At 42.4% G+C, this 13,865-nt stretch overlaps 1 long non-coding RNA gene across 1 annotated transcript in view; it reads right to left on the bottom strand.

Annotated features, from left to right (window-relative positions):
- The window catches only part of LOC132258729 (uncharacterized), an 81,433-nt gene that overhangs the window by 38,305 nt on the left and 29,263 nt on the right, over positions 1-13,865 (bottom strand). Inside the window, exon 3 of the long non-coding RNA XR_009468288.1 lies at positions 691-709. This is a non-coding gene — a long non-coding RNA (uncharacterized LOC132258729). The remainder of the gene's footprint in view (positions 1-690; positions 710-13,865) is intronic.

A 13,865-nucleotide genomic window follows, 5' to 3' on the forward strand; every position in this document is an offset into this window, starting at 1 on the left:
ACAATTCACTCAGTCATTTCACTTACTCATCCGATCCATGAGGGTTTCCGCATCAAATTTTCACACCATTCAGCCATCTCACTCATCATACACCCATCCCGCTCTATCACTCGTCGCCAAATGGCACCGTGCGATGGATCTCTCGCTCTTGCGGTGCAGAAGTGGCATCCTTGTCTAACCAACTGCGACGCCTGACTGAAACTTAATGCATACACTTAAAGCTCTCACCTTCTTCATTATGACATTATCGCCATTTCAGTCATACACATTAGGTTTTATAGCAACATAAAATGCATTTACTTGAGATATTCACATAATCCACGCCCATTTTGGGCTCGTCGTGTCTCTCTTGGATGATTTCTCATCATTCGGGCGCAACAGAGAGCGAGAGAGGATGCCACGAGAGGTGACTTTTCCTGCCACATCCGAGGACTTTTTTTCCTGGCTGCCTTTTTTCCTCCCAGGCCTTACGATTATTGCTATTGCTATATCAATTCATTGGGCGTTAAATTGCTTATAATATTGAGGGTTTGTATTGTCACATTATTCACACTTCTCAAAGCGACAGACTCGAGTATCCAGCTCGAGGGACTTCTTGCAGGACTCGGGAACAGAGGGTGATCTTTATCGAATGATTTCGCATTTAATCCTTGAGACGCGCCTTGAGGCGATGAACGGAATTTCACTCACCACATCTGCCGGAATGCATCTGAAAGTGCAAAAGAGAAAAATGCAAATTAAATACCTGCGGCAATGGAAGATGCCACGAAAGCTCCCTATGACCTTTCAAATGTCCCTGCATATTCAATAAAAAGCTTCTTCAGCATCTCAAGTGGGCATCTCTCGCTATATTGAATCGAATTTCAATTTATTTGGCTCTATTTTTTCAGCCTCTCATGCCATCCCGCGTAAATGTTTATTCACCAATGCGGACTCTTGAGTGACTTTGTAAATTATGGAAACAACACATAAGAGGAGAAAAAAAGTCGCGGCAAGTATATCCATTAAAAAGTCGTAAAAGTTTTACGACTCGAACGAGATTCTTGTGTGCCCTCTCATTTATTATTAGAATATATAAATAAAGAGTGATAATTAGGGACGAAAATAATGATATGGTGCTGCCACTCAGCACAAATTTAATGAATTTTGATAAAAATGAAAATTTAATTTAATTTTCGACGCATTTCGGCCCGGAATATTCTCCGAAAAAATCATTCTGCATGCTCATGCGATGGGATGAAAGGCCGCAAGTTCCGATGCGAGCAATGTCTCTGCATGGCTTTCTACCCTCTCGGTTTCACAGGCAGACAGTCGGGTTGAAAGCTGAACAAAGGGGAAGCTCAAGGGTGGTTCGAGGGAGATTCCAGTAGGAAATAGAGCGCCTGGTGCCATCTCTTGTCTCGCCGGTGAGAGCTTTGTGTCGGTAACATAGAGACGAAGTTTCCCTCCATTGCGATCCTGGCGCATGGAATTTGGCAAATTGCGACCGTAATGAGAATTTTATCTCACTAATTGGCCACTTGAAAGCGCAAATATGGCTCATTTGCATTGGCGCAGATTAAAAATAAAAAAAGGCTCTCACCACTCGCGAATGCAAGATGAAAGGAGAGACAGCAGCTCGCGCCAAAAAGCTTGTGCAAAATTTTAATTAGAAGTCTTGATGGTAAAATGAATTGTTGACAAGACATTAATGCAATTGTGTAAATTATTCCGCATCAATTTATAAGCAACTTTTACAAATATTTAATATTGCACACATAACAATAAACATTCAGATAAATTTTTGCTCTTGTCTTTCATTTCTCACACAGCTCACATGTGGTTTCTTTTTGCTCTCCCACTCTCTCACCACAAAGGCGAGAGAGCCGGCAGAGTGCACTCCGTGATGGACTTCCACGAGGGGCCCCCATGAAAAGTGTGCCTCAGGAAAATAAACATGCTATAAACGTTCGCTTTTCTCACACTCCAACCGACCATTTTACACACCAATAAAAGTAAATCGATCAGAACGGACCGCCATCGGTCGGGGACAATCATGGAAATTGGATTCAAGACGCACCCCCTCGAAGTGCACCGAGATTTGACCCCGGCGAAAGGAGTCCGGCCTCCAGGAGTGACCAAGGAGAGTCCGCAAGACATTACGTGATCATTTTTAATAACACACTGCACGCCATAAACATTCATGCCCGAGCATTGCGTATAATTGCAGCGATTATCGCGCAAATATTGCAATTTCGGAGCGCCTTTGTGAGGTCTCCCCTCGGCCATTGGCACGCCGGGGAGATTAAGCTCGTGCCCGCCCATGGGATTCACACCAGGCGACAATTTCCACGTGATTTTCGCCATTAGGGGATTGTTTATGGTGTTTTCTCAACCATTCTCGCATTGTTTTCCACAAATGAGAGAGTGACCTCAAATGTACGTTTAGGTTCGGAGATTCAATTTTTCCCATAAATTTCTGAAAAGTTACTGCAGTTCTTATGCCGAGATGAAATGAAAAAGTATTCTGTATATAATTCGCATCGACTTTACCGCGTTATTCATATATTGGTCTATAAAACGATGCGTTTTTATATTTCCTAGCCTTGTTTTAAGAAAATCTTTAGAGGTTAAAAAGTAAGACTCTTTAATTATTCTCTTGGCAAAAGTAATTAGTTGAAAAATTAGTTTTCATTAGAAATGGATTCTCGAACATTATACGTAATATTTTTGTAAGTTATTTGTTATAATTGCTAATTCGGAGTAGAGAAAAGTGTTTATGTACACAAGTTTTCTCCCGGTTTAATTGTATAGTTTACTCTGAGAAACATATGTATAATTAATTTGATACAATTGAATAAATGTGTTTCATCTCCGCGGAATTCCATCTTAGCTCTCAAACTGGATTTATACGTTGAACTATAGCCAATCAGCGCACTTTAATTTTTATAAATATACATATAAGGAAATGAAGATCTAAATTTCACAAAACCTAATCTTAATCATTCCTATTTTGGCTCATCTACATACACTTAGGCACATATTCTCAGGTGTTTCTTCTCTGATCTTTCCTCCACTTAAACTTGTTTTCTTGAAATTCCAAATCGCCGCTCATTCACAGCCAAATTCCTCGTGTTCATCAGCATTTCCTATCGCCCCAAGATTTCAATCTTTCAGCCGAAACTTTCGTCCATCATCGAGAATGCTCGAGAAGCACCTCAGCATGTCTCTCCAGGAGGAATTCATAACTTATTAATGTGTACGATGTGATATGTTCTCTGGCTGCGATCAGCAATTTCGTCACGTTCACTTGCCTTGCAATTTCGCCAACAAAGAACACGTCATAATGGCATGAGTTATGCACTTTTTTTCCTGTGCGCTCCCCAAAAACGGTTTGCGTGTGCTCTTCCTGTCGATGGAGTGCCAAAAACGGAGAGATTGCCGTTTGGGGAAATTGATGGAAAATTGCTGATGACTGGAAAAAGCGTGACACTGGCGAAATTTTAAATCCTCCGCAAACACATCTGGTCAGCAGAAAATTCGCTCCAATACGCAAATCCAACCCTCCACATGGGCGAGGTGCGAAGGGATGCGGAGGAAAGGAATCAGAACAGTCATCAGCAGCCATAATTGTTTGCATTTCTCCGTCTCTGTCTACCACTGTGCGGCATCTTCGCGCAGCATGGCTCCACAGAGCAGGTTTCTTCCTCTTCACCTTCCCATGCCCAAGATGGTCGATTTTTCTGCCATGGCAGCATCCCTTTGCGGCCAACCGCCATCAGTGGCGTGTGATTAATGAATGGCGCGGCGATGAACTCCCTTCTGCACCTCAATGCTATCTCGTCCAGACGCTTCCTCAGAGGTCAACCACTTTGCTGTTGTGTGGCTGAGACACCGTCGATAATGCACTTCTGAGTACCTCGAAATTTCCATCTTAAAATCGCATTTCGCCTCCTCTTTGCCGCCTCAACTCACCCTCTCGCTGCGGCAGCAGGAAATTAGGTAGACGACAGGGATGTGATGTGTTTTCTACCATGCCTTATTGTCGACTATTTTTAATTTTTTCTCACGCATAGATGAAATTTTCATTGTAAACTTACAAACAGAACGAAATGGAGAATGACACCAAAAAACTACATAAAGTTTGTAATTAATATTGTTGACATTTCTTACTACGTCATCGACTTAGAAACTATCGTTAATTAAGCAAAAACAGCCTTCAGGAGTGCCTGAAGCGCAACTGGATGCATTCTTTTAATTTCTCAACCGCTTTTCTAGCACATTTTCAGCAAGTTGCAGTCAATGATTAGCTGTTGATTAATTGTAGAAAATTGCGGAAGCCTCGTCGAGAACCATCTCTGCTCATTCATCCCAATCAACAGTTGTATTCGCAGAAATTTTAATATTTTCCCCCTGTTGAGTGTGATTGCCATTTTATGTCTTTTGTATCGTTGGTGAGACGCGCAGGGAGGGAGAGTTTGGCAGCAAAATGAAGGGTGAGGATTATTCCCATTTCGCTGTTGGTTGTCGAGGGGCGAACAGACTCAGTCGAAATCGATTGAAAGAGAGGGAAAAATGTCTCAAATGGCCGCACAAGTTTTCCTCAGCAACGAGAACTCCTAATCATATTCTCGCGTGGAAAATCTCTTTTGACTCGTTCGCAGAATTCACACGAAAGAGTGGAAGATTTGCATATTCGAAAGAGAGACAAGAAGGTGCGCGATATGGAGAAGAATTTCTCGCAAGAGATCTATCGAATATTAATATTTTGCTTTTTTTTCTTACTTGTAACCCAAAAGAGCGAAATATATAATTTTCTATTTGTATTCAGAAGACACTGTTGAGAATATTGCTTTTCTCACACTTTCAATCCAGCCAAACTCCTCAACTACGCCATTGGAATATTCTTTGGCTGAGCGAAGTAATGTAAAACTTCGACACCACATCATAAATATATCTTCATGTTTTCAAGCACATTCATAGACCAGGTGAGGGTAGGGCGCAGAGAGGGTGGGCTTGGAGCAGAAAAAGCGAATATTATTAGATATGTTGTATGGGAAAATCCTCTTGGAAATATGCAGATAGGAGAAGAAGCAAATTTTTCCGTCTCTTCTCCTCCTTGGAATTGTTCAAAATTGTCTTGCCGGAGCATATTTGTGTGACTGGAAGAATTCTATGTTGAGAGAGCCAAATGTATGCTGATTCAACAGCAACACAAATGTCCAATATACATGGAAATATACGGCAGGCTAGTGGGTGGGTGGCGTCTAAGAATTTGTTATTCACAGAGGCACAGTGAAAAGTTTTACTTCTTCTTTGGGGCTCCATTCTGCGCCCCCAAAAATTACCCCAAACACGCACGATATGCCGGAGAGACAGACAATGAGGGGAACATCCCGGGGAATAAATGGGAAAACTTAAAATTACATTTTCCCAACCCCACAATATGTGAAAATATTCCATCCTCCACTGAACTCACCATCGTATTTACTTTAATTAAAAGAAATTTTCCGGGCTGATGGCAGAGATCACAAAACTTTCAGAGACACTTCCTTAGCCACATCGATTGGTTTCTTTGGGCCTCGCAATATCTTCTCATGGGTGTCTCAAGTAACACACTTGAGGACTCAATTCCGAGGGAGACCCTCATCATCAATAACACTTTTAATTGAACCAATTCACTCTTGTCTCCTTTTTCAGCCACCGCAACTCACTCTCGAGACTTTCACTTGTTGATTAAAAATTTCCACACTCATCAATTTTGTGGGCAAAGACAGAAATTATAATGAAGAAATTCCAGCCTGAGAACCACAAGCCGCAAATCTCTTCACAAATTAACACCGAATGGTGAGGTGCCAGAGGTAGGAGAGTCACTGACGGACCTCCTCCAGAGGGATGCACCTTGTGCATCACCCCTTTCTCACTCCTTCACAGCACCCTCGCCATCGAGGTCAGTCCTTGTGTACTTTATTGATATTTTGGCTGTTTGGACTGCCAGGCAAAAAATGGCTTTATTGACTTGAGTGCAAACATAAAAAAGTGCATTGCTGTGGAAATATATAGAAGAGTTTTGCTATGACCATGAATTTTACCACTATGAGCTTGTAAAAAAACCCTCAAACGTAACCCTTTCCGCGTATTCTTCCCAAAATGCCAGGCTCAAGGATAGTTTTATTTTATATTTGACAAATTGCCTCTCTCAGGGCCCCAAATGTGTGCACTACGAGTATTTCCTCACGCAAAGTGCTTCTGTTTGACCTTTTCTCGGAAATTGAACTATTCAGAGGACTTTATTCAAAGGACCCTCTTGCAGATATCTCTCCACATTCCTCCTGATCCTGGCGAGTGGCCTGATCAATAACTTCAGAGCATAAATTGGGCATTAATATAGCTGACCTTCTTGCGGCTGAAACAAAGGTAATACATAAAATATGTGACAGAGAGATACACCATCGAAAAACATGCAATCGTAGACGCGATGCCGTAGGACAAAATAAGCTCCGCGGTTGACTTTGTGTGTATCAAGATCATAAATAACTGAAAATAATTTAGTTGCGTGACAATTTTCTGCCATTGCCTTAATGTTGCCATCGTGCATTTTCTTATCTCTGCCTGCAACTCTTATAATATTTTAATACTCTTTATGTTTTTGGCGTTACACACACAGAGCATGGTGGAAAAGGGGTTGATGTACTATACGTGCTTTATTTATCCAATCTCTCCACATCATCAAATGGCGAGCTTTCCCATTGTTTTCCCCCCACAACGCGCTACTCTTTTCAACAAGCCTTTTTGCATGTTTTGCCATCCTCTTCGCCTGCGCGCGTGATTTTTTTGGCAGTTTCTTTGCCTCGCGAATACTCTCAACATGGCTCTTTTCCCCCTTTCAACACCATCGCCAAATTTGGAGCCTCTTCTTTATTTTCCCACTCATGTGAAAGATGGTTCAGGATGCCCTCGACTCATGGGTCAATTAGGGGGAGAAATAAAGATATCGCGATTGCAATTAAGATGCACAATTGACGATTTTTAATGGGAATGCTAAATTGCAACATTATATCACAGTCTCGCGGGAGATCCACATTTGCATCTCATGCAAACATTACCACTCTTTTAATTCCTCTTCGAAGGCTTTTCCCGAAAGCCAATGCAGATTAAAAAGTCACGCGAGGGGTGATCATGGTGATGTTATTTATCTCCCTTCGCATTTTCTGTGCACGAAGAGCGACTCTCAAGGCGATTTAACTGCTTGTTTACCCAAAGATGGGAGCCATAATGAGGCTTGATGCAAGAAAATAGCCGCTTAGCCTGTCCGAAACTCAAATTATATCCTAAATTGTGCATTAGAGATAATAGAGAAACACTTATTATTCTCATATGATTGTCAATTTACTGAGAAATGCTCAATAATGTCACATTTTCGCCAATAAACTTCAATTCTTCGCGCTGCCCTCGAATCACCTTGCGTGGCCACTCTCGCGAAAATGAAGTGCCTGAAAAACGACTGTAAAATAAATTGTGTCTTTAAGCAGAGATGACAGTCGAGATAATTTTTCTCTTTTTACAGCCACGATCACAATTGAAAAAAGCTCGTAACATGTTTGATTCGTTCTGTAATGAATTGAGTCGTTGTATCGGGAGCTTTTTTGCTCTTCATCTGCAATTTACTAACCAAGTAATTTACAGCATCCAATATCTGTCGCGACCCGATCGCAAACTTAATCCTCGTGAAACTGCAGAGCCACACACCTCGCGAAACATCTCAAAATAGAACGATATATAGGCACAGGATGGAAGCCCATGAGAGTGGAATTGAGTCAATTTGAGATCACCAAAATGGGACTGAGAATGGCATCGTTTTCATTTCACTATCGCGGAAGATCACCTTAGTTGGTGGGGCATATAAGAGCCCCATAATGGGGCGGGAAAATGAGGTGATGAAGAGCGAATAATAAACAATCCTGAGTGTTGGACAAAGTGACAATTTTCGCCTTACATGTGTGATGGTTTGTTGACGATGAATAATATCATTATTGTTATTGCATAATGATTATTTTACGATATTTTTAGTATCATTTTATTGATAGTAAAAAATTTTATTGTATCCCCAAATGAATTATGAACGATTATGCGTTAATTTAATGGCCATTTCAGTTGTGAGATGATGTCGTTTCACTCGCCCCCAATCGCGGATCAGGCGCTGATGATAATTCCCGGGTGTTATCGTGCGCTCCGGGGTGTCAAGAAGTCATCTGTGAGATGATTGATGCCAAATCAGAGAAATGAGAGGCTCATCACATCTTGTAAATTTCATTTATACACACTGGCGCATTTGTCCGGACGACAGTTCGTGTTGAAAAGGAAGAGTGAGACATTTGATGTCCACTTTCGGTTTCATTAGTATTTTCGCACATTTTTATTGGATCAATAATAATATTTTGAATTAAATAATAAAATGTCACATTAATACGCTAATCGAGTCAAAAGTCAACTTCAACTTTTTTTTAACACACCACACACCACATCATCCATACAAATAGACTTTTTATTGCCATGCCACTCGTCTAGAGCACTCTAGGCGAGAGCGACGAGTGTTTGATGAGATCTCGCTATTCCTCATGGCTCTGGGTGTGTGTCTTTCTGGCCACCAGGCATGCTGAGAATTCAAGGGATTTCTTCCACGTGGAATTTGGGCAATATACTTCTCGTTTGCCAGAAAGTGGGGAGCAACTCATAAAATACCACCAAAGAGTCAATGGGAGAATTTATGTGCCCCGATGTGGATTTTCCACTGCAACAAAGATGATAAAAGTGGCAGAAAGGATAGAAGTGACTTGGCAATTTGCATACGATGCAATATCACCATTAAATGCTGAGAGTAATGGCTTTTACGGCATTTCAGCTCTCCTCAATTTCATAGAATCTCTCTCTTTGCCAGCCACATCTAAACTCTTGCAATGTCATTTTGAGATTTTCATGCATGGAAATCGCCCACCGTCTTCTGCACAATATCCAACACGAGGGTGCGCCATTCAGGTCAAGAGAATACGCCCTCTCACCATCCACAGACTATTATTCGGAAAATATACCGCTCACTACCCCCCCGGAAGCCGGAAGGGGATTTCCCAGGAAAAGTGCCTGTCAACGGTGTCTTGGGTGGCCCCTAAATGAAATTCCTGGGCGAAAAGGGGGCCCCTTCGGAGCGATTTACATTATAATGCGAAGGGTGCTCAAACATATAAAGTCAACATATTTATTGCTGAAACTTATTAAATATTTTGCAGAATTTTATACGAGAGAGAGAGACGCTGGTTGGGCGAAATTCCGGTTCATCTTTGGCGAAAAATCTCTGAAGGAGGCACACAGACTCAGAATGGTTGGCTGTCTTCGTGGCGGAGAGCGCAGCGAGGCACCGTCTAACTTGCTAATCTATGATAATAAAACACAAAATTTATGCGACCTGTTATGCCTTATCTCGGCGTGTATACGAAGGAGGAGGACCCCAGAAGCACAACTTTACAATCCACCACTGCCCACCACACCCTCGCCTGCACAGATCAATAGCGTCTTTCGTGCGCTCGGAATTTTCACCTCCCCCTCAATATTTAATTCGCTGGCTTGCTCCGGGGGAGTCCTGTCCACCCCCGCCGCTCAGCGCCGCACGTAAAATAGGTGAAGTATCAAATAAATCCCAGTCTCGAGTGCTCCCCGAGTGTCCATCTCCTTGAACTCCATTAATTGACCGTCTGCAGTGAAGTGTCAGAGTTGAAGGAGACCGAGAAGATTAGTAGACTTCATTGGCAGTCAAGCTAGAGAATTGATTATTAACATAAGTTGAACCTACATATAAAAGCTTTTCGAGAGAGAGATCGCAATATTTTAGCAAAACGGTCCCAAGTTATCGATTCCGTTGCTGAAATCCAATAATTTATCCAGAATTCCTCGAATTCCAATAGACTTTTCAACCCATCATAAATTGACTCAGTCACTCGGCTCTGAATTCAGTAGAATATCTCTCCATTTGCTAAAGTTGCCATTCACCGTGCAAAGATATCGCATTGTCACGAACCTCCGTGTAATAGTTTCACTTCACGAAGTGTCCGTCACGCCAAAACACACATTCGCGCCAATGGCGACTAAACGGGTGATGTTTAAGTAATTTAAAGCCTCTCATACATTGTATGCAATTCTCCGATGTCATAAATTAATTGGTGGGCAGAATTGCATAGAGAGGCGACTTTTATGAATTTATATCTCTCTCCATGATGGCAATTTTGTGCCATTGACATGCGAAGCATGGGTGGAAAATTTATACAGCATCAGGAGGAAAAAGAAGTTGCTTGAAATTTTCAATTAAAGACAATCTCACTCAGGGAGGAAGATTGTCGCATTTGGCAGCTGTTCCCGCCCGGCATGCGAAAAATGAGCAAAAAGCTTATGCAATGTGACGTCCAAGATATTCCACTTTCGTGTCTCTCGTCTAAAAATAAATTCCTTAATTTTACAGAGAAGACAAGCTGCTCCTGTGAGCTTTTCCCACCCTCTCGCGCGCACCCATCATGAAACTTGAAGAAAGGACGCAGCATATGCTGTGAATATTGCAGAAGCATGACCCAAACTTTCTTTCGCGCTACGCAAAAGAGACTCCATAAAATGTGAATGTGGATTAAAATTGGATATGTACAGAGAGGAGTTTGGCCAACACACTCTTTTCTCCGTACATGCGAAGAATGGCAGAGGAATTAAGCTAAAGGCGCGAAGAAAGAAGCATGGAGAATCGGTCTCGAAGAGGAAGATGTGTGCCGCCGAGGAAAAGAAAAAACAGGAGCAATTTGTGGGCTAAAAGGAGTATGAATGGCGGATTTCGTGGAATGGAAACAAAAGCCACTTTAGCTCCCTTGTATGCTTCTTTTCGGCGACGTCGCGACAATTTATGGGCAGAGCAGGATCCCAAAGATGGGGTTGCGACCAACCAGTTGGCGTGTTTTTGTCCACTCTCGCGCCCATCAACAATAGAGGCTAATTCCATGGAAAATCCTGTTATCGTGGCGGTTGGCGAGATTCCCAGGCAACCGCATAAATCTCAGCTGTAACGACCGCCAGCCTAATGGCCATGGAAATTGACAAGTTGAGCCATTGCGCCGGATTTTTCCAGTGTGGAAAAGCCACAGCAATCGCGAGAGGGATTGTGCTTCCCTTTAAGGGGCGATGAAGCTTCTTTCACACGTTTCATACAAATTGCTCTTTGCTTAACACCCCATAAATCCACTCATCCGTTGGGAAATTGACTCACAAAAGTGTCTCTGCATCGCTCAACGGAGATTTTCCAATGGAAATGAGGACACGAGAGGCTACTCATTGCCGATGAAGGGTTCTTTTCTTTTTACATCCAAAGTTCGATGTATTTTTTTGTGTGTGGAAATTTATTGTCGAGTAAGAAGTGTATTTCATGTCTGGTAAGTCATATCTCTGGCGACAATCTTTCAATTTAATCCCACATTCCTGATGTATGTTTACAAAATGGGAATGTCGGAGTGTAAACAGAAACTTTGCTGTAGTGTATATGCCATCAAATTTGAGTAATTCGATGAGTAATTAATTTGTCGAGTCTCTTATCACGGAAGCGGGAAGGGATTTTGTCACAATATCAAATATTTCATCGTGAAAATCAACCAGCCAATGTCATCAAATGTTTGCAGAATCTTAAACAAAACACCCGAGACGATATGAAACTCCCTCTGGAAATATTGATAGCCTCTAGCGGCAAGAGATCAATAAACTCTGGTGTGTAACCTTCCTCTCTAGAGAGCCACACGCAGAAGAACCTCGTTTTTCTCCCCGGGAATCTGTCTCATTGAGAAAAATTATGCCAAAAAGCCAGCCAGATGGATTTGCCTCTCGAGAACAACAACGAAGGGTGGTTCGTCAATGAAGGGGGAAGATGATGGCTTGAGGGTGTCGGTACACCTTCCAGGCATATCACTCAAGTCGTCAGCGTAAATGACAGATTTTCAGGGCAGACGACAAGATCCCCACTGACACACTTTTCAGCGGGCCACACAAAATGTTCTCGCAACAGAGAAATTGTTGGACTAGGTTGGATGATGTATCACAGTCCGTCGCCTCCAGAGGCACGCATGGTGATTTGAATTGAATCCCATTGAGTCTCTCTGGCCACAAAATTAGCCACGATGAGCAGTTGGCAAAACTCACTCCATTAATTATCTATTCACAGAGAAACAAGATGCCCCGCAACTCAATTCAACTTCCTAAATTCAGCTCGACATTGTGATGCTTTTTTTTCTACCATGGCAAGTTTGGCAGTTTCGCCTTCAAGTCTGTGTGTGCCTCCATCTGTGCGCCTTGGAAAATGTATGGATTTCTAATTAATTGGGGGGTCTCTCGGGCGCGCCGAGCAAATCCATTTTCCTCGGCAAGCGATGCTCATCTCGGAGAATGTTTGTCGAGACGTGGAAATGAGGGTGGTAGAGACACACCAAGGATGAACATAGGAACTCGTAAAATTCTATATACCGGATCCACGAAATAGTTCTCGTTCCATTTTCTGCCGCCCCAGCAGAAAAGGCACTCCTCCGCACCACCGATAAAATCCGTCGCATCTTTTCTCGCTTTTTTCTCAATTTCTTCGCCTCAGCATCCTTCTCTCTAGGGGCGAGCTTTTTTTCCGGCGAGCAGCAATAAAAACCCGCGATTCGCAAATCCTGATAAAAATCCCACACACGCACTGGCTGAAAATTTCCACCAAGCGCACTCTGTTTGGGAAGCTTTTCTGTCGAGCATGAATATTTTAAAATGAAATGTTGACATTTCGATTTAATAGCATAACACGTGCTAACAATGAGCTAAACCCCTGCTCGATAAATTGCACACCCTGGCTTGATGAAAAATATATTTTCCCCAATTGTATGTGCACAGTGGCAAACTATAAATTGTTACCCAACCCAGTACTTACCTTGTGCACCCAAGATTATTCCGCGAGAATGTGTATTTTGCCCTCATTCAGCAAAAATTACTCTGTTTATAATTATATCCATCTAATAGGAATGACTGTTTGGAGAGTGTAATTAGTTGGAGCGCGGGAAGCTTCCTTCCTCACGGGCTCCGTCGCGTGTAATGGGATAAATACAAACATATACTCGTTTCATGAAGCTCCCTCATGCTGTCTCAAGCGGCAGCATCATGGCGTTCGACCAAAGTCATCTATATCGCTCTCGTTTCATCCCCGAACACAATCATATCGACTTATGCAGCTTTGGATATCACTTCAGCGGCTTTCGCGACTTCGAGAGCCCGCGAAAATCCATCCAGAGACGGTTTACACGCTCCCGAAGGTCCTTCCAAACTTTCATTTCATAAAACTTCAAGGAAAAGCCCTCAATTTTAGATATAATTATCCATAGAATCATCGCCATGTTCCCCCCGACGGCCAAATAACACGCTCTATGTGCGTCTCGCTCTGTAGAGCTGAAAGCTCTGATCACCACGCCTCTATCGAAAGCTCATCTGCACTCGAGGGTACGACGCCCAGCATTCTATCGATTTACAGTGGCATTCCTCAGCTATTTTTAATTGCTTATCGACGTCACCTGGAACTCCGTAAGGTGAGCCGATCATCCAGAGGCTAGTCAGGAAATTCCCGACGCAAGTGCTATTTTGGTATTCCCGAACAAGTGTGAAAAACAAATCATTTCTCTTCCACTCCATTGTGAGGTAAATTATACCAATGAATTTTATATCGTTTTAAAAACATTCTGTAATATATTTTTCTTTCTTCCCTTCTCATTTTTAGGCAAACAGAGGAAACACTCTAGCACTAGAGCTCTGACTAGAGCTCGGAGAATAAATTCTACGCAGAAAAACCATTT

This window comes from Phlebotomus argentipes, unplaced genomic scaffold, assembly GCF_947086385.1.
Source record: "Phlebotomus argentipes unplaced genomic scaffold, Phlebotomus argentipes genome assembly scaffold_4, whole genome shotgun sequence".
NCBI lineage: Eukaryota > Metazoa > Arthropoda > Insecta > Diptera > Psychodidae > Phlebotomus > Phlebotomus argentipes.